This window comes from Vulpes lagopus, chromosome 23, assembly GCF_018345385.1.
Source record: "Vulpes lagopus strain Blue_001 chromosome 23, ASM1834538v1, whole genome shotgun sequence".
NCBI lineage: Eukaryota > Metazoa > Chordata > Mammalia > Carnivora > Canidae > Vulpes > Vulpes lagopus.
The window spans coordinates 19,987,728-20,009,770 of record NC_054846.1 but is presented as its reverse complement, the minus strand read 5'-3'; positions in this window follow the sequence as shown (position 1 = coordinate 20,009,770).

Below are 22,043 nucleotides of genomic sequence, written 5' to 3'. Positions count from 1 at the left end.
TGATTTTGCCTTTGTCAAAAGCATAATTACCATTAATTTCTGTAGGTAGGTAAAAGGTGCTCCGTTCTAAGCTGAGCTCCAAAATTGATAGACATTTTGCTAAAACAGTACCAAATTTCATTAACTTGACTACAATTATTTGTACAGTTATAGCTGCAGTTAACATTACCTATCACAATACAGCCTAGCAAAGAAGCCTCTCTTTATAATCACTCTATAATATGGCTATTTACTTCTTTCCTGAGCACACGTAGCTTCCCAGTATACACAGAAGACAAAAGCTAATGAACAACAGGCATAGGATACTCCGTGTTTATGCAGTTTAACCTTTTTTTAATACAGAAAAAAAGGAGCAAGAGGAAAAATCAAAGAAAACAATTGTTAACATTCTGCTCACCCAGTAGATTGCCGTCATAGAAGTCATGACACTACCGCTAAAAATTAATAAACCTACAAGGACTTTGAGAAGTGAAGCAACTTCTATGATTTATATGTTTGTGCAGATGGTGGAGCTCAGCTGCTCCCAAAGCCTGGAAGGCCATGTGGGACTATGCTCAATAAATGCAACACAAATGCATCCTAAGCCAGACTTTAGGTACCTCCTCGGGAAGTTGAGCTCTCATCCTCTAAGGGGTATATCTAGGGCACCGCTGGCACCACTGTAACTCACGTAGAATTTTGGAAGTATGGCTGGGACCAGTACTTGCTAAATGTTAACACTGTTAGGTAAAACTAGGCAATTTACTTAGCCACCTCAACTTCTTGATGAGAGTGAGGGAGGGCACATGAAAGTCCATGAACTGTTTTACTCACAGCAAAGCTAAATGCTTAATCTCAAATAGTGTTGCTTTTAACCAACACAGAGGATATCATGTGACCTCATCCTCAAAGCTCTGTCATACCTGCCTGGCCAATCGTAAGGTATGGCTAGAAGTCCACAGATAGCTTATGATGACAATAAAGCCATTTATCGGGCTCCTACTTAAATGCCAAATCTTGTTACATAGAGAACCCAACTATTTCAAGTTGGTTGGGTTCAACCCAACTATTTCAACTATTTCTCTTTTCTTGTGACTAAACTCACATTAGGTTTGATACTCAAATTTTGCCGACTTGGGATTCCATCATATCATGCAGGATCTCAGTCCCCCGGGAAGTCCTCTTCTCACATGTTTCTGGAAGTCTCAGGGGCTCCTCGCTGATTTACAAATAGGCTCATACTCTTGGCTGCAGCATGCTCCTCCCAGGCTTCTGTTGGGCCTCCACTATTTTAGTTGCTGCCGTTCCTGTAGGATAATGCTGCCTTGCTTTGATGTACCCAAACTGTGAAACTCTTAAGTTCCCAAAATAGTTCTGTGTTCCCAGAGAACAGGATGCTTTCCTGTCTCCTCATAGGGGCTGGTCCCCTGGGTTGGGGTAGGGACCGATTACCACACATTTCTCCTTGTACTTAGCTCTCCTGTCTCCTCTCCCAGGACTTAAGCACACAATCTCTGCGGAAAACTTCCCCCTCACAAGTCCCCTTTTCATAAACATCATAAACGGTTTCAGGGGAACTTCCCTTCTCTCCATAGATCCAATTCTGAAAATCTTAGGGAAGCACTCAGGCTGACCTGCCTGAAAGGTCATAAGTTCATCTCCGTGGTGAGTGGTGTGGATACTATGATTGCCTGGAAACACCTGGATGGCAGGAAGACTCCAAAATAACTGGATTGCTAATCATAGAATAAAGTAGGATGCCAGGCAGACCAAAAACATGTTTACTACAGATGCTTTTTTCTTTTCTTACAAATTTTATTTATTTATTTGAGAGAAGGAGTGTGTGTGTGAGCAGGGAGAGGGGCAAAGAGAAAGGGAGAATCTCAAGCAGACTCTGCATGGAGTGCAGAGCCCAATGCAGGGCTCGATTCTATGCCCCTAAAATCATGACCTGAGCCAAAACCCAGCATCAGAAGCTTAACTAACCGAGCCACCTGGGCACCCCTACTACAGATGTTTTCATCTGTTTTGTCTATTTTGGACTAAGATGAGATATAAATAAATGTTATTAATGCATTACATTAAGAGATGTAATCTTTGTGAAAATGATTTTTAACCTAATTGTCAGTAATATATCACCAGAACACACAAGTGACGTTCATGTAGTCAGCTGCCACTTACATTCATACTTAGGTGGCTCTGCTACTCTTATTTGTTGCAAGTACCTTTCCCTAATCCAGTTTTACAAGTAGAGTATTTCCCCACCCCCACCACTAGGTTATTTTACCTTCCTTAGAGTGAAGATGCATCTGAAAACAAGAAAGGATCTATACCCTGGAAAGGGATGGTTTTAAAAAGTGTGGTATCTTTAAAGTATTATTTCCCTTTTATGTCAAACTGATTAATAGGATTTTAGCATAAGTATCCCTTCATACAGTTGGAAAAGCTGCAACTCATGGCAGGCAATAAATTTTGGACAGGGGTCTTTTGATTATATGGCTGACCCACACAAAACAACTCAGGAGAAGATAGATTCATTTTGAATATGGTGATATCATGAAAATCCAAAGACAGGAATCAAAGTTCAGTCTTCAGGAAAAGAGGCAATGACAAGGACTTACATTTCAAACTCTGATATGTGAAGGACTTGGAAGTCTTCACTCCTCTCATCCTTACAACTTAGCAAAAACTGGCCAAACTAAAAATTAATTATTTTTCTTGGACCTATAGAGAAGCCACCACCCAGAAATCTGGAGATACAGGTATGGCGAGAGAGTCACAGCCAGGCTCTGCTTATCTGGAGCAGAGACTGTTAGAGCCATAAACTGGTAGGAATGCTTTAGCCGTTACTCTGAAGAACTGCTGAAGTCTGAGTGTGACCCAATGGGAGCTTGAGAAACTCCTGGGGCTGTGGTCTTGTGGGAGCCCACACACTTTCATGGACTTTACCTGTAGGAACTGTGCTGTCACAGTGAAGACCCAAGAAAAATCCCCTTGTGGCTCTGGAAAGAAGGGAAGAGTAATAGTCTGCAGGACACCCAGGATCTTCTCTGTAAGGTCTGGTCTCCAGAAGAGACTTTGCTGGGGTCTTATCCCAACTAGGATAAGGACATTCCTCCCACCCCCCAGGGTTTGTTTTGTTTCGTTTCTCCTCACCTAATGTGGGAAAGGGAACATGGTCAACAGTGGTCAGGTCTTCAAGGAAATAGATTGGAAATCCTGTAGCCAGTGAATGGAGTGCCGAGTGCGGGGAGGGGAAGCTATACTACAGGAGAAAGCCTGTAAAGGTCATAGCCCAAGGACACAGGAGACTGATACTTAAATCAGTAAGTATCAGACTGATATTTAAATATTTAAAAGACTGATGTTTAATCATAAGATTATAGAACACCCCCCACCCCACATTATTGTCATGCCAACAGGGCTTTGGTGTAATGACAGTGAATCACAGTTGAAAGAGTTCTACAATGCAGACTCTGAGGAGGAGTACCTAGGGAAGCCCAAAGTCAGGAGGGGAGGCAAAAACAACAACAGAGACAGCTGTGGCCTCTGGGTCGTCCAGCTGCAGCATGCACGAAGTACACACCAACCTTAGCCAGATTAGCCTGCTTACCTCAGTTCCTGTTATTCAAGACATCGTGTCTGGATTTCAGCAACTACAAGACATGCCAAAATGCAAGAAAAAAACAGTTTGTAGAGACCAAGCAGTCAGAATCAGACTCAGATATGCACACGTTTTTTGTTTTTTGGTTTTTTGGTTTTTTTTCATCCTTTTCTCTTGCATTTCAGTTTGGAAAGCCTATTTTTAGGCTTACTGATCTTTTTTCTTGGCCATGTTGAGTCTACTGATGAGCCCATTGAAGGCATTCTTTTCTGTCAGGGTTGTGTTTTTTTTTTTCCTAGCACATCCTTCAAAAAAAATTTTTTTACGTCCCTCCCCACCCTAAATAATCTACTCTTTGACCTCCCGATTTCTGCCTTCCCTCAAGACGGTGAAAACCCACAAAACAAAAGGAATACGAGAGATTTCTCGTGTTTCTCTTGTGATGGTAACTTGTTTCTGTTGGTATTCCACAATTTCTATCATAGCTTGTCACTGAACTCAGGATTGGCTCTTATTATCCCAAAGGATCTAACTTTTACAAGTCAGGGAGGTTGAGTTCCTTTAAGAGGGATTCGGGGAAGTACAGAGTATCCTAAGTGATTAGCCTCGTGAGCAATGGAAAAGCCATCTGCAATGTCTGGCCACTCCAGGCTCTTCTGCCTTGAAGAAAAAAAGTCTGATACTCACCAGAGGGTGCGGAAGGAGTAGAGTATATAAAAAAAGGTTCTGTCCTTATAAAACTCCCTCTGGGTTTATTCAGCTTTTTATGATGTGCATTAAGCTTCTCTAGCATCAGGCCCTATCATACGGTATCTGCAATACAAATTTTTAGCTCAAAATAATGTAGCTGAGAAATTATTATACGTATTTGTATCTGCAAACAACAAAAGTTACCTCACTGCACTTGGTTTACCTACTTTCCAACACTTATTTATTTTTAATTTATTTAAATTATTAAATTCCAGTTAGTTAACATGCAGTGTAATATTAGTTTCAGACATACTATATAGTGATTCCACACTTCCGTACAACACCCGGTGCTCATCCTTATTCCCCATCACCTATTTAACCCATCCTCCCACTCACCTCCCAACTTTCCAATAAATTTCCAAATAAATTTGTATGAGGTTTATGCTACCTTTTTACATAGTTCCCTACCGGAATTGCTCTTGATTAGTGAATGAATCCTAACCAGGGTGACAGGAAGAATGCCATAGGTGCGGTGGCTATCACTATATGTGGAGGGAATAAAGCTATATGGCACAAAATAATACATGGTGTTGTTCGGTGGCCCAAGTGGATGTACAATAAATATTTATTGAATGAACAGATGAATGAACAGATTCTGAGTAAAGCTCATACATAGCCACAGAGACAGATAAAGCCGCATATTGAACAGCTCCTACAAAGAATGGGCAGACGTCAAATCAAAGAGCAGGAATAGATTGAATTAACCCGATTCTCCAGCATACCCTAAAATTGCATCTGCCAGGGTACCCGCATTTCTGTAAGACTAAATACTGTTGTATGTCTCTTAGCTCAAAGCATTTCTCAGCATCACCCTGGAAATGCAGAAACAGGCATGTAAATAAATATCTGGGCACATTACAAATCTACCATCATGCAGATTCAGTGTCCACAGGAAGTGGAGTGAAATCTTAATCTGATTGTTCTAGGGTAGTCTATTCTCAGGTCTTACGCACATCCCTTCTTGTGTGTCTCCATATCTGTGGACCCCAAATCAACACGTAGTCAGGTTAAGTAACAGAGAAAAGGAAGTAGAACTTGGATTCATATTTGACTAAGTTAACAAACATATAGGCAAATACACTCCCCTTTTGAACAGGGAGGGAAGATCTGTCAGTTACACAGAGAGGATTTCTCTTCTATTAACTGATCATTTTAGTGACTTTATTTGGTTCCTCCTCCCTATACCTGTCATGACCTTCCAGGTAGGATTTGATTTTTTTTAAAGCTGTGAATTCATCTACCTATTATTTGTCTCCAAGCATTTAGAAACTAGAATCCACTAAGATTAATTTCTTTTCAACAGAGAATATTCTAGAATCCCAGCTAGGAAATATGTATGGCTGATATTTTCCTAAAAGCTCTCTTCCTAGCTTGGAAGATTTATGAGCTTGTGAGGGTTTGTTAATATATTTTTTAAAGATTTTACTTATTTATTTTAGAGAGAGAGAGAGTGAGTGGGGGATGAGGGAGTGGGGCAAGAGGAACAGAGGGAGACAAGCAGACTCCTGCCATAGGACTGATATCAGGACCTGAGCCAAAAAAAAAAAAAAACAAGAGTCAGATGCTTAACTGACTGAGCCACCCATGGCGCCCTGTTGCATGTTAATATTTAATTGACAAGATTTGATGTATAGTTCTTCAACTTGACTTCAAAATCTTCAAGGTATTTAAATAATGTGTGTGACAAGAGGCCATTCACTTCCTTCCTTGTAAACAAGTCTATGATCTCAACTTGGGAGCATAAGCTAGTTCATTTAAAAAGTAAAGACGAGGGGATCCCTGGGTGGCGCAGCGGTTTGGCGCCTGCCTTTGGCCCAGGGCGCGATCCTGGAGACCCGGGATCGAATCCCACGTCGGGCTCCCGGTGCATGGAGCCTGCTTCTCCCTCTGCCTGTGTCTCTGCCTCTCTCTCTATCTCTCTGTGACTATCATAAATAAATAAAAAAAAAAAAAAAAAAAAAAGTAAAGACGATGTTTTTTTGGTCTTTCTTTTCAGGGTACCTTTATTGGCTCATTGATTAGAAACTTCTCTGAATATGAAGGTCAGTAATATACAAGTTGTTGTGGATGCTTTTGAACCAGACTAATGAGAAGGGAAGTGGTCAGTGGGTGTGGGACCAGACAATAGGTGAGAAGGGAGTATTGGGCAGAGATGGGAGATGACAACAGGGAAAGAGAGTAAAACAAATTAAAGATATAGTTTTAAGTAGCCTAAAATAGTAGGATTGGAAAGATGTGTTTACTTCCCCTGCACTCTCCTTCAATGAGCTGAAGAAATCAGCTATCCTTATATGATATTTACCCCAGGAGGTACCACTGGGATGTCAAAAAAGCCTTGAGTATTATTATGGCTCTGTTAGTTACAATTATCATGAATCTTTTTTGTTTGTGAGTGTGAGACATGCTCTGTGGATTTCCTTGAGTACCTATTTATAGGTATTTCCTTGGAGAACAACAACCGTTAATTCAAGTTTCATCACTTTGGGGTCTACTATATATATAAGTGATCTTGTCCTGTTTCTATTTTCTTATTCCCTATTCCCTCCCACAAACACACCCCCCCACACACACACCGTTGAAAGAGCTGTGGGTCTTATTTTTTTCCCTACCTCTGATTACTAGACTCAAAACTAGAGGGAGAGATAGTTTAAGAAACATCGTATTTGATTGAATTGACTCCAATTTCTTTGCTCTAGAGTTGTTTGTTTGCTTGTTTTAAAGGTTTGGACTCTGGAGAGAAGCGGAAGAGAAAAATAATTTTAAACCTGAAAGAGATTCTTTGCAAGATTTGGAGGTTGATTAAATATGGATGTATTCCATTTGTTTGAGTTTTTGTAAAATAACATCTGGGCTCTGATTACGAGTTACATATATTCATTGTAAAAAAGTTTAGACAATAAAGAAAGCAATGTAAAATATAAAAATCACATGTAATCTTCCCACTCAGCTATAATAAGCATTAACATTTTTATATATAGCCCCCTAAGCCTCTTCTTATAAATATATATACACACAGATATCCTTTTATTAAACAAAATTGGGATCACAGTGTATACATTGTTTGTAATCAGTTTCAGTTTTCAAACTTTAAACATAACCAAAAATAAATTTCAGGAAAGACAAAAGAGCCTTCCTTTTATGCTTCTCCTCGCTAATTTTATTGATTTTATTTTCCTGATCCTTTGCATTTTACCCTTCTCTTACTTTCATCTAGCCCTGTTGCAACCAGTTTGTCATGTCTTTTAGGCCATGTTTTTGATCAGTAAGCTAATAAAAATTTCCAAATCACAGAATTGATAAGTATGAAGAAAGTATTCCAAGATCAACGACTAGAGAATTAATATTATTGTAACTGACAAACAGTTATTAACTGTAACACAGTATGCATGCTCATTCAGCTGTTGGCTACACTTATCCAAATATCAGAATTTGGCACCTTGTGGAGAGGAGACAGATTTTTGCTGAGATGGAAGCTTCAGCTTCATATGGGATCTTTTTTCTCAAGGGAGTTCTGCTTTTTCTGGCCTTTATATTACTTGTTTTCCTCCTGGCTTCATCTTGGAATGGCATCAGTAAGTTTCTGCCTCCACAGAATACAGCTGACGTATCTAGTCTGTGGTGACAGAAATGGGAATAGTGGTTATGTGTGTGTGCACGCATGTGTGCACATACACGCATGTGTTGTTTTGACTGGAAAGGGACAAGAAGTTGTATGGATGTACACATATGTAAAGTATTTTTGTGCACCTTTCTATGTGATGTTATAGCTCGGTTAAAAAAAAAAAAAAAATCCTGCCTTGATTCATCCTCTTGTGAGGCTGTCTGTGGTTTGGGCTGGAGACCCAGTCAAGATTTAGTAAATTCCAAGGACTACAGACTAGCCATTGTGTGAGCTATAGAGACCATTAGCCTTTTCAATTGCTGGACTGTTCCGCAGAATGGCAATACCCAGAGATGCTCTCCACCCCCAAAAGGAGTTTTGTGGTCAGGTAAGTTTAGAATTGCTTCACTATCCAAGGGCCTTTGAAAGATTCATAATGCACACTGAAATATCAAAGGCTGTGAGTCCTATGGCAAAGAAACATGTTCATTCCAACTTGTCCTAAATTTATTTAACCATGAAACTCTTTTAATTAATACCTATTAACACCTTAATAGAATAATCAGCTTGTGCTTGGAAGCCTGGTCAAGGCCTACCCAACCTGCCAGGACGCCACCTGCTGGCTTTACTGGGTATGAGGTTACTCAGGAAGCTTCTGTTTTCATAAATCTCATTCACAATACAGAGTTCATTGTCCTAGTGCTCTAGATTAGCTTTTTCTTCACATTACCAGGGACTAAACAACATAGTTTGCCATAATTCAGTTACAAAAAGAGGTTTTTAGAGTGTTCAGACTCTCGATTTGGAAGTCAGACCATACAAATCAGCACTGAGTATCGGTGTCCAAGAGGAGTGAAGCATCTGATCAAATGAGAACAAAAAATGAGTGCGAAGTCCTTTAGAATTCCAGGATTTTACAGATTAAATACTTATTTTCATAAATTCAGTTAGTCTGTTCTATTTATTCTCTAATTTGAAGTCTGACTTATTTTTAACATATGTGTTCAATAAAATCCCACCTAAACCCAGTATGAGTCATTTTCACTTAAATTATGAAGTTTCACTACTCTTGGTTTGTTTGTTTTTTAATTACTTTTTTGTTTTGTTTTGTTTTTTGAGTGAAAGAGCACATGTGCGCATGAGCTGGGAAGGGGCAGAGAGAGAAAGAATCTTAAGCATGCTCCATGCTCAGCACAGAGCCTGATGCAGGGTTCAATCTTGTGACCTTGAGATCATAACCTGAGCCAAAATCACAAGTCAGACACTTAACAGACTGAACCACCAAGGTGCCTCTCACTACCCTTGGTTCTTGAGGTTATGGTTTGTTAAAGTGATATCATAATTGATTTGGGAAGAAGAAATAAAAATAACGTAAAGGATAGCAATGTTATGATAAAGTACACTTATGCCATAATTTATTTTTTCAAGAACTTATTTTATCCCATATTTGTTTATAGACTGCCACACAACCTAACAAGAAGATTTTAAAATATTTTCTACAAATAATCTTTCACAATCTGTTCTATATATGTTCCTGTCTCTAATACACATCGCTAGCAGCGATTTCTCTAAAACCATCATTTTTGCTAGAATGGCTAACAGTTGAAGCATATGCGCAGTTATTACCTGACGCTGGGTAGGTGAAGGGAGCTGGGCAGCCAAGGTTTCGGTCCTCTCCTTCCTTCTGCATCTCCATCTTCTTACCTGACATGGATTTCTCTAAGGAGCCCCAATTCCATGGGAAAAAAGCAGCTGGGTCTGAAACCTCCCCCTAATTCTAGGGTGAAGGTGCTTATGTTCCAAATTGCAGAGTTTGAAGGAAAGAAACTCCTAATTTTAAATACTACCAGTTATTGGCAAACAACTTAATTCTCAAAGACACCTGACATGGCCTGTGGTGTGTCAGCCTCGCTATAAAGGACTGTTTGAATCCAGCTCCTAGAGCAGCGTTCCCAGTATTCAAGAGCAGTTGCATTCACATCACGCAACAACGTTTGTATGCTGATTGCTGGGCTTTTGCTCAGACTAGTCGTCTGCGGAGGCAGGGCTGAGGTCTCTGCATGTGTAACGTGCCCCGAACACCTAGGGAGATGGTTTTTTTTTTTTTTTTTAATGATGATGATAGAGCTACTGGCAGAGTTGCTGATCCGGGTGAGGCATGACATCGACTCTTACAAAGGATTCCACAGGTTCTGTGAATGGACACAGAAGGCTGAGAAATGCTCCCAGCACTGAACGTTGAGAGATCTATTTTGATTTGTCAATGAATTGCTTGTTAGCATGGAGGAGGACAGGCAAACACGTGAGGCAGGTTTAGGGTATTTTTTAGGGAGGGATGGAGGCAATCAGGTGAATGGAAGACTGACCACCATCACCTCTCCTCCTAAGAAAGGCTCACAGTGATATTTCAGGGACCTTAATTCTTAACCCTGGCTGTCTTGAGAATTCTCCAGGAGGCAGCTTTTAAAATATACCAGTGCCTGGGCCCTACTCCAGACCAGTTAAATCAGAACCTATGGGGGTGGAAGGCGGGTGTGCGCGAGCTCTGAGCTTCTGCTGATTTTAACAGCTCCTGGGGTGACGCTAGCGTGCAGCCAGCTTAGGCACCATTGCTCTACGACACACGGGGCGCGGCCTGGGTCACCTGCTATTGCTGACATCACAAGCAGTCCGTTTTGCTGCCAGACCCTTAGAGCCCAGTCTTCGGAAGCCATGAATGTCTGGCGGCGTCCCACCTCTTCGTGCCACCTGCTTCCTCGCCACCGTCTGCAGCAGTGTGCCGCTCCGAGCGAAGGCCGGGAAGTCCCGTACCTTACAAATTCTCTGGTTAAAATTGGGGGTGGGCAGGAGGTAGGGGCTTGCACTTGTGCGCTTCTGTGATCGGCTGCTTGGCAACTTTTTTTTTTTTTTATAATTTCTTTTTAATTTATTTATTTATGATAGTCACAGAGAGAGAGAGAGAGAGAGAGAGAGAGGCAGAGACACAGGCAGAGGGAGAAGCAGGCTCCATGCACCGGGAGCCTGATGTGGGACTCGATCCCAGGTCTCCAGGATCGCGCCCTGGGCCAAAGGCAGGCGCCAAACCGCTGCGCCACCCAGGGATCCCGGCAACTTCAATAAGAGACTCAAGCTCTGCCTCCCGTGCGGGCGGGGTCGCAAGGTTCGGGGAGCGCAGTCCCCCGCTCCCGCGCCAGCAGGGCAGGAACCCTCCGCTGCGCACGTGCAGGCGGCGTGGGCAGCGGCCCCCGCAGCGCCCCCCCCCGCAGCGGCCCCCCCCCACAGCGGCCCCCCCCCAGCGGCCCCCCGCAGCGGCCCCCCCCGCAGCGGCCCCCCCCGCAGCGGCCCCCCCCACAGCGGCCCCCCCACAGCGGCCCCCGCAGCGGCCCCCCCCACAGCGGCCCCCCCCCACAGCGGCCCCCCCCCACAGCGGCCCCCCCCCAGCGGCCCCCCCGCAGCGGCCCCCCCCACAGCGGCCCCCCCACAGCGCGGCCCCCCGCAGCGCCCCCCCGCAGCGGCCCCCCCACAGCGGCCCCCCCCACAGCGGCCCCCCCCAGCGGCCCCCCCCCAGCGGCCCCCCCCAGCGGCCCCCACAGCGGCCCCCCCCGCAGCGGCCCCCCCCAGCGGCCCCCCCCAGCGGCCCCCCCACAGCGGCCCCCCACAGCGGCCCCCCCCAGCGGCCCCCCCCCCAGCGGCCCCCAGCGCCCCCCACAGCGGCCCCCCCACAGCGCCCCCCCAGCGGCCCCCCCACAGCGGCCCCCCCAGCGGCCCCCACAGCGCCCCCCACAGCGGCCCCCCCGCAGCGGCCCCCCCCACAGCGGCCCCCCCCAGCGGCCCCCCCGCAGCGGCCCCCCCACAGCGGCCCCCCCAGCGGCCCCCACAGCGGCCCCCCCCAGCGGCCCCCCCAGCGGCCCCCCCACAGCGGCCCCCCCACAGCGGCCCCCCCCCAGCGGCCCCCCCAGCGGCCCCCCAGCGCCCCCCAGCGGCCCCCCCAGCGGCCCCCCCCGCAGCGCCCCCCCCAGCGGCCCCCCCACAGCGGCCCCCCCAGCGCCCCGCCACAGCGGCCCCCCCAGCGGCCCCCCCCACGCCCCCCACAGCGGCCCCCCCCAGCGGCCCCCCCACAGCGGCCCCCCCACAGCGGCCCCCCCCCACAGCGGCCCCCCCACAGCGGCCCCCCCCCACAGCGGCCTCCCCCACAGCGGCCCCCCACAGCGGCCCCCACAGCGGCCCCCCCCACAGCGGCCTCCCCCACAGCGGCCCCCCACAGCGGCCCCCGCAGCGCTCGCACCTCCGCCCCCTGGCTCCGCGGGCGCTTCTGCCTTCAGCCCTCGTGCCCCCAGGAGGTCCACCTGCTCAGACCAGGCCCGGGCCTCCTGGCAGGAGGAGACGAGATGGCCGGACTCTTCCGCGACAACCTACACGGGCAGTTCCCGGGAAAAACAACGGGACAAGTCCACGAGCAGCCGCTTTTCTTTCAAGGCAGGACAGCGCTGGCCGAGCGTGACCAGTAGGACTTTGTCGTCTGCACCTGGACACGTCGCTGTCAACAGCCGAGGGCGCGCCGGGGAGGAAGCGAGGGCCGCGCGCTGGGCCCTGGGGGCGGGAGGCGCGTGGCGGGAGGCGCGTGGGGGGAGGCGGCGTGGGCGGGGGCTCATGGGGGGAGGCGCATGGGGGAGGCGCGTGGGGGGAGGCGCGTGGCGGGAGGCGCGTGGGGGGAGGCGGCGTGGGCGGGGGGCTCGTGGGGGGAGGCGCGTGTGGGGAGGCGGCGTGGGCAGGAGGCACATGGGGGAGGCGCGTGGGGGGGAGGCGCGTGGGGGGAGGCGGCGTGGGCGGAGGCGACGTGGGCAGGAGGCACATGGGGGAGGCGCGTGGTGGGGAGGCGCGTGGGGGGAGGCGGCGTGGGCAGGAGGCACATGGGGGAGGCGCGTGGTGGGGAGGCGCGTGGGGGGAGGCGCGTGGGGGGAGGCGGCGTGGGCGGGGGGCTCGTGGGGGGAGGCGCATGGGGGAGGCGCGTGGGCAGAGGCGGCGTGGGCGGAGGCGACGTGGGCAGGAGGCACATGGGGGAGGCGCGTGGTGGGGAGGCGCGTGGGGGGAGGCGGCGTGGGCGGGGGGCTCGTGGGGGGAGGCGCATGGGGGAGGCGCGTGGGCGGAGGCGGCGTGGGCGGAGGCGACGTGGGCAGGAGGCACATGGGGGAGGCGCGTGGTGGGGAGGCGCGTGGGGGGAGGCGGCGTGGGCGGGGGGCTCGTGGGGGGAGGCGCATGGGGGAGGCGCGTGGGCGGAGGCGGCGTGGGGGGAGGCGGCGTGGGCAGGCGGCACATGGGGGAGGCGCGTGGTGGGGAGGCGCGTGGGCGGGAGGCACATGGGGGAGGCGGCGTGGGCAGGAGGCGCGTGGGGGGAGACACGTGGGGGCAGGCGGCGTGGGGGGGAGGCACATGGGCAGGAGGCGCGTGGGCGAGAGGCGCGTGGGGGAGGCGCGTGGGGAGGAGGCGTCGTGGGCGGAGGCGGCGAGGGCGGGAGGCGCGTGGGGGGAGGCACGTGGGGGGAGGTGGCGTGGGCAGGAGGCACATGGGGAGGCGCGTGGGGGGGAGGCGCATGGGGGAGGCGGCGTGGGCGGGAGGCGCGTGGGGGGGAGGCGCATGGGGGAGGCGGCGTGGGCGGGAGGCGGGCGGCTGCGACTCTGCCACGGTGTCTCCTAGTCCCGACCCCACCTACCCTGGCAGAGAACAATGCAAGCATCTGATCGACTTGCAGGTATTTCGTGTTCTCTGCTTGGCAGAGACGTGCTCCTGAGAATTTCACTGTTTCTCGCCTGGTTGTTCCACTTTCAGAAGCTGAAAACTTGGCTCCGAGCAGGAGCGTCTCCTCCTCCTGCCGCACCTTGCGCTGTGCGTCAGGAGGTGCAAGCCTTGAGGGCCTGAAAGACGTTTTCTGAGCGTTTAAGCAAAGTCTTACGAGAGGCCCACCGAAAAAATTAATTAGTTTAATACGGTAGCTGAAACTACCGAAATAAGTAATCACAAAGGAAGGAGATTTTATCAGTGTCTGTGGTGGGGGAAGAGGCATTGTGTTTCTGGAAAGATCTCAGGAAATCAGGTTTCCTCCGAGTTGGTGTAGGAGAGAGCAAAGGCAGACTGTGTGAAGGACCGAGTAGGCACAAAGGCGAAGAAGGGCTTAATCCCAGGCGTTGTCAGGGAACGCAAATAGCTCAGTGAGTCTGAGGCAGAGACATAGGAGAGACGTGGAGAAAGATAGATGAGGACTTGTTACGGAATATGTCCCGCTGCATATTGTCTAATATCCTGTCCGAATTCTGGAAATTTATTTGACAATCAGTTGGACTTTTGGCTCCAACTTGATGTGATTAACAACTCAAACAATGCCCTAAATAATTACTAATTATATTGCCTTCCAGGTCTTTCCAAATCATCAAAATAGTGCCCAAAGCTAAGATGTCTCAGAATTAGTTTTCTATTGGATGCCTTGTCTAGTCTATTCCAGCAGATCATAGTCTCTGTATTTCTACTGGCTCTCAAGTACGTTGACACTTAAATTAATTTTGGAAATACCTGGGCTAATTCTGCGAATTTTGAGGTACCTTGCGGCAGATTAGGGGACTCTTTACGCACTGCCAGGGTCCTCTCTGACCTTAATGTTTGAAATCTGGTATCGAAACAGATCCACTCAGATCTCCAGAGTAGAAAAAAAAATTTGATAACTAAAAAGGTGCAGAAATATTTTCTGGTGAGAATTTCCAGGACTTTGAATCTGTGTCCTGTTCAGACCATGGTCGTTACATGCATCATTCCAACCAATGCTCCCTGTGACCTTGCAAACCACGGAAGACCCCAAGCTTGTGAGATCTGTTTTCTGGGACCTCAGAAATGGAAACGTAGCCTTGGTGCAACTACAGCTTATTCTATTACAGGTGAAGAAGCAGCCACTGTTATAAATGAAGATAAAGGGCAGATTAAGCTCATTTTGAAAACACTGATTATATTCTAAACTTACTTTTGTTTTTATCTTTTTCTTGGTTAATTTTAGCCCCAACGCAAATGTCTTAGGTTTTGAGCAAAAACCGTTTCATTAAAATTTTGTAAGGCTATAAGCAGACATTTTTACACTACAATAAAATCAAAATTGTCCAAGGGAGATTATTGAATAAAATATAAAATGATTATTTAGAATGTGTTAAATTGGGAAAATATTAAGGTGTACAAAACACAATACTATTTATTTATGTATTTATTTATGTATTCATTTATTTATTTATTTATTTATGAGAGAGAAGAGAGAAACAGAGACATAGGCAGAGAGAGAAGTAGGCTCCATGCAGGGAGCCCGATGTGGGACTCGATCCTGGGACTCCAGGATCATGTCCTGGACTGAAGGCACATACATGCTCAACCGCTTAGCCACCCAAGTGTCCCTGATTTACCTTCTAAAGTTGATGCTACAGATACTGTAAAACTTACCAATACTGCTTCTAAGTTTATACACAGCTGAAATGCATTTCACACATGCACCAAGAGACATGTATGTGCAAGTGTGTTTATAGCAGCGTTTTTCAATATAGTAAAAAAGCTAAAAGGTGAAAGGTAGAAATAGTACTATTGACTTCCAGCAGAATGGATAGACAGTGGTATGTTCAATGTCAATGAATATGAATAAACTATGGTTACACCCAGTAATGTCACAAACATAATGTTGAGCCAGACGCAATACATATTGTATAATTCCATTTCTATGTATTCCTCTCTCTATATTTTTAAAAAGCTCAAATCACAGGGTTTGGGTATGTCTGCTTAGGTGATTAAAAATATAAAGAGAAGTGAATATTTCCATAGAAGTCAGTAAACTGGTTTACTGCCTACTTGTATCAGACCACCTGCCCTAAACCTACTGAAATTAATTACTGGGATTGGGTTCAGAAATCTGCATTTTAAAATTACACCCTCAGTTGACTCATCTATTGCAGGCAAGGAGAAGAAAAAAGCAGAGTGGGCTAGCAGCCCCTGCCTCAGGGATGATTAGGGCTAGTTTGTTGGCTGAATGCACATCCAGGAGCATTTTGGGACTGTCTAGGCTGACATCAATTCTGCTCTTCTACTTCACACCATGATTCCAGGTCCCAGGAGCTTGGAGACCCTCTTATGCCCCTAATCAGAGACCAAAAACAATGTGGTGAACTCTAGAAATTGAGGACTGTCCATTCCATACAAAATAATGGTGCCTCCCACCAAGACCATACTTGCCTAAAAAGAATATCACATCTGGATTTGGGGAAACCCAGCTAGAGATGTGTTTCGAAGGACAGACACAACATCTGTAAGTCCCTGAATTACTCCTCTGCTACTCTGTTCTACACTTTCCTGGGAAATCAGCACAATTGCTGTGATATTTCCTGTTCCATTCATAGCACTTAGCTTATTCTGAAAACAACTACCTAGAGAAAGACCCACACATCTTGTTAAAACAATTATGAACTTCATGTTTGAGCTTTTCACGTATAAAAGCTGAACATTTTGCCCTTTTACGACAAAACGGAAGAAACAAATCACCAAAGACAATGAGAAAATCCAACTCGGGTTGATTTCATGGGAGTTCAGGGTTATGGCTGGGAGTGTAGAACAAGGAGAGGAGAAGAAGCAAGAGTTTACGAAGCCAAATGAGAAGAGGAGTGAAAATTCCTCTAAGTATGTAGGCTGTGGCTTATAGATCCATGAACTCATAACTTGTTTCTTCTACTTGCTACAGGATATCATCACCTAACTCTTCTGCCTTCAATCCCATAGTCTGTAGGGCCGACTCCCAAGAGAGCACAGATGCTAAGGGTAAGTGCGACAGTCAGGGGTGAGCACAGCCCTTTTGCCAGGGTTGCTGTCTTTGTGACTTTTAGGTTCTTGACTGTAGTCCATTCGTTTCCATTTGCCTAGTAAAGGCAAGGTGTCTTTAGCAAGAAAACGAGTATGTTGTACTCTGGATCTGTCACTCTTAAAAATGAGTTATTCCAAGGCCCGAATGTCTTCTTCCATATAAGTATCAGAATGTTCCTTCTGCCAGAGTTTGGAGCTTTAGGTAATGTAATCTGAGCTTTACTGGGTACATTAAAAAAACTAAGAAGAGAACCAAAGCTTTAAACCGCCACCTAGTAAACTGTATTTACTAATCTATAACCACTTCCACCCTGTTTTACTTAAATTAGAATAACACTAGCTGCTATAATACGTAAATCTTAAATTCTAGTTGTTTAACACAATAAAAATTCATTTTTTTCTTCACATAAAGGCCAAAGTAGGTATTTTGCAGACATATGTTCCACGTAAGGATTCAGGGACACAGATTCCTTTTATCTTGGGGTTCCACCATCCCCTGGGGAGCCAGAGTCCTTTGTAAAGGGTAGTGAAGGCACACCTGCTTTCTTACCACTTCAGCCTGGAAATGAGATGCATCTCTCCTGCTCACATTCCAATGGCAGAAGTACCCACAAGGCTCCACCTAGATTCCAGAGAGTTCAGAAGTGGTTCCTCAGCTAGACAGCCACTTCCTGACAACTGCATACTGTGGAGGGGAGCAACTGGCCCTCTGATTTTGAGGAAGAAACACAATAGATTTTTCCCATATAATTTCCACCTCTCTGGGTCCCACCTTCAAAGGCTTAATAAGACTAATAATTAAAATATCAAATTAGGACTTCCTAGCACTTTATAAAATATTCTGGCTATCTGTTTTGCTGTAGCATGTAAAGGTCTAACATTAATGTGTGTGTTGTGATGGGGGGAGGATGGATGGTAAAAAGTATCCTGCAGCCTTCTGGGGTTTTCCTAAATAATGGAGATATAAGTTTTTAATAACTGCCTTAAACAATCAATATTCTGCTGGCTCTCCTAATAAAACCTGGATTTATCGGAGTAGTACATTTGAGGTGGGTTTTATGTGTTCTTCTATGGTCTGTTGAGGCAAGAAGACAGGACAGCTGACTATTTGTGCTGTTGTTAAAATCAGGAAAGACTGGGCAGCCCAGGTGGCTCAGCAGTTTAGCACCATCTTCAGCCCAGGGCCTGATCCTGGAGACCAGGGATGGAGTCCCACATCGGGTTCCCTGCATAGAGCCTGCTTCTCCCTCTGCCTGTGTCTCTGCCTCTCTCTCTCTCTCTGTGTGTCTCTCATGAATAAATAAATAAAATTTAAAAAAATCAGAAAAGACCATCTTTCTCCTCTTTTAGTAATGAACATAAAATTAAAACACACTGCATAGCTTGAAGACAAGTCTGAGCCAGGGTACGGGGAACTAAACAGCCTGATCACGTCCTTCACAGAAAGTCAAAGTGACAGTGCATTTGACCTGAGTGGCACAGAGTCCAGTCCTACTGCATTTATTCTACTTGCCATGCCCTTCAGAATGCTGATTATCCATGCTAATCGCCGGTGGCCCATGAGTGCTGGTTGCTGAGCAGTCCTGGAGCTGGATGGGTGGAAGTTCCTGGAGGGTGATAACACAAGCGACAGAAGCAATACTTTTCTACTCCATGATCAGTATTACTGTGTTTTCCTGCCTCCTCTCCTACTGTCATGGTAAAGTACTGGTAGGAGGAAAGGTAGAGAGGACATCGGTGCATATTCATGATGACGACTTCTTCAGGGACTTGGCCCATGTTGCCTTTTTCACTCTCCTCCAGCGGTCGTTTTAATTTAACTGATAACTACTCTTTTCCTTAGGTGACAGGACGTCAAGGTAGAATTATTTAATTTGGTCAAGTAATAACTTCTTCTTGTGCTACTTCTTTTCAATTTCCATGCTTTTTTTGGATTATCAAGTGTAACTGTGCTAGAAGTCCCTAATGGCGGGAGTTAAAACATGAAGTCAAGTGAACCAATGTTGTCTGTTGATTGTCTCTTTGTAGATATATATCCATTTACAGTTATGCAAATCAGGTGGGCTCTCCTTAAGTGGGATGTATGATCATCATAGGAAATATATTCTCAAATCCTTCTTCACAACTGCCTTTCAAAGAGTTCATTCAGTTGTTCTGCCCACATTAAGGTGGTTTTCCTTTTGCATTACTACTAGTTTTCTTCCCAAGTATTTGATTTGGTTATGGCTTTCCCTCCTGCGGTCTATCACATGCTTGTCTCTCATGTTCAAAGAACAAAGCAATAGCTACTGAAAATTAAAATCTCTTTTTTCTTATTGAAGTAAAATTGGGATATAATCGGTATATAAGTTTCAGGTATATAACATTATAATTCGATATTTGTATATACTACAAAGTGATCACCACCATATGTCTAGTTATCACCTATCACCATACAGTTGAGCCCCTTTACCCATTTTGCCCACCCCAATTCCCCTTTTCTTCTGGTAACTACCAATCTATTCTCTGTATCTATGAATTTGTTTTTGTTTGGCTTTGTCTGTTTTGTTTTTCAGATTCAGCACAGAAGTTAAATCATATGGTATTTGTTTTTCTCCATCTGACTTATTTCAGTTGTGACATCCATGTTGTCACAAATGGCAAGACTTCAGTGTCTTTTATGGCTGAGTAGTATTTCATTATATAAATATCACAACTTTATCCATTCAATGGATAATTAATCAATGGATACTTAGGTTGTTTCCATATCTTGGCTATTATAAATAGTGCTGTGATGGACATAGGTGTGCATATATTTTTTCAAATTTGTGTTTTCATATTCTTCAGATAAATACACAGAAATGGAATAGCTGGATCATATGGTAGTTCTATTTAATTTTTTGAAGAATATCCATACTGGTTTCCCTAGTGGCTGTACCAATTCACATTCCCACCAACAGTGCACAAGGGTTCCCTTTTCTCTACATCCTTGCCAACACTTGTTATTCTTGTCTTTTTGATGATAATCATTCTAACAGGTGTGAGGTGATATCTCACTGTGGTTTTGATCTGCATTTCCCCAATGATTAGTGATGTTGAGCATCTTTTCATGTATATGTTGGTTATCTGTATGTCTTCTTTGGAAGATGTCTATTCAGCTCCTCTGCCCACTTTTTAATTGGGTTGTTTGGGGGGTTTTGTGTTGTTGAGTTGGGTGAGTTCTTTATATATTTTGGATATTAATCCCTTATCGGATATATCATTTGCAAATATCTTCTCCCATTCAGTAGACTGCCTTTTTGTTTTGTTGATGGTTTCCTTCACTATGCAGAAGTTTTTTTATGCTTGATGCAGTCCCATTTGTTTATTTTTGCTTTTGCTTCTCTTGCCTTTGGAATCAGATCCAAAAAGCATCATAAGGACCAATGTCAAGGAGCTTATCACCTATGTTTCCATCTAGGAGCTTTATGGCTTTGTGTTTTACATTCAAGTCTTTAATCCATTTTGAGTTAATTTTTGTGTATGGTGTAAGAGGTGGTCTAGTTTTATTCTGCTGTGTGTGGCTGTCCAATTTTCCCAACAACATTTATTGAAGATACTGTCTTTTTCCCCCCTGGCTTCTTTGTTATAACCTAATTGACTATATATGTGTGGGTTTATTTCTGGGTTGGACAAATAAATATCAAGCATTATAAAACTGCGGTACAGCAAACAGAAATTGCTAAACACTTCAACTTTCTCTCCACTTACACCCTAAGACAGACACTAACAAATTATTTTTAATTAAAGCTTCTCTCCTGCAGAAGCAATTTATGAAGAGTGTGGTGGAATACAGACTAGATGGCAGGCCTTGCCAGCTCTTTTTCCCTTCTCCCACCCTTGTAGTCCTCGAGGATGTGCCCAAGCTACCCTTGCAAGGGGGTACACTGGCCTCTTTATTCTTGCTGTTCAGGAGGTGTAATTTATACTAGGGAAGAGGTTTTTTGTAGTATGACCACATCCAAGCCCAGATGTGACAACATGTGTGAGATCTCCTTGGGATATTCCCTAACCACAGACAACAAATTCTAAGCCCCCGGAGCATGTCTCTGGAACTGTTTTGTATGGTATATAGCCTCTTATAAGGATGACAATGTTTAGAAGAATATTTACAAGAACCAAATATTTTAAGAGGGCAACCTAAGATAGTTTGTCGCGTTAGTTCAAGAGTATTTGTGCCCATTTTTAACATCCTTTTTTACCCATTCTTTTACTCCCACTTTTAATCTATGAAGCCTTCTCCAAACCTCAAAAGACTCCTATAGGCAGTAAGAGGTCACCAGACTACCCTATAAGTCATGTCTTCACACAAGGGGAGCTTAAAGCATAAAAACGATGATGTCACTTCTCTGTTTCCTATCATACTTGCTATAAAACCACAATTCCTTACCAAAAAAAATCTTGCACGGACGTGACCTTACCTATCTTTCGAGTCTCACTGCATGGCCCCTCCTTTTTGCTCACCTGCTGTTCTAGTTACATTGGCTTCTTTTAGTAACTTGAAAATGCTAAGCCATTTCCCACCTCAGGACCTTTGCACATATGTTCTCTTTGTTAGAAGGCAATTATCCCAGCTCTGCTTAGCTGTATCCTTTAGGTATGGGTTTAAATGTCACCTCTTCAGAGAGGTCTTCCCAGCCCACCATATTTAAAGTAAGTCCTTCACACTCTTTCCCTCTTAATTACTATCTTGGTGCCTTGCTTGCTTCCTATGTACTATTTTATTTGTTTACTTGTTTATTTTCTCTGTCCTTTCCTACAACATAAGTTTCCTGAGACCAGACTTGTTTGTATTATTTGTCTCTGTACTTCCAGCACCTGGAACAGGGCTCAACATAAACCAGATGCTCCATGTTGTGTGTTGAACCATGGTGTTTATGGACCTTCCATTGTAGACTTTTCCCACCACACTCAACATATTTTCTTATATAGGAAGTTTCTTATTCATAATTTGTCTTCCAAAAGGGAGTTTATAAAATACTTTTAAAAATGAGAATGTAAAAAAAAATAAAAAATAAAAAATAAAAATGAGAATGTAAGGACATCTGGATGGCTCAGTGGTTGAGCATCTGCCTTCAGCTCAGGGCATGATCCTGGGGCCCAGGGATCGAGTTCCACATCGGGCTCCCCTTGAGGGGAGCCTGCTTCTCCATCTGCCTATATCTCTGCCTCTCTCTGTATCTCTCATGAATAAATAAATAAAAGCTTAAAAAAATGAGA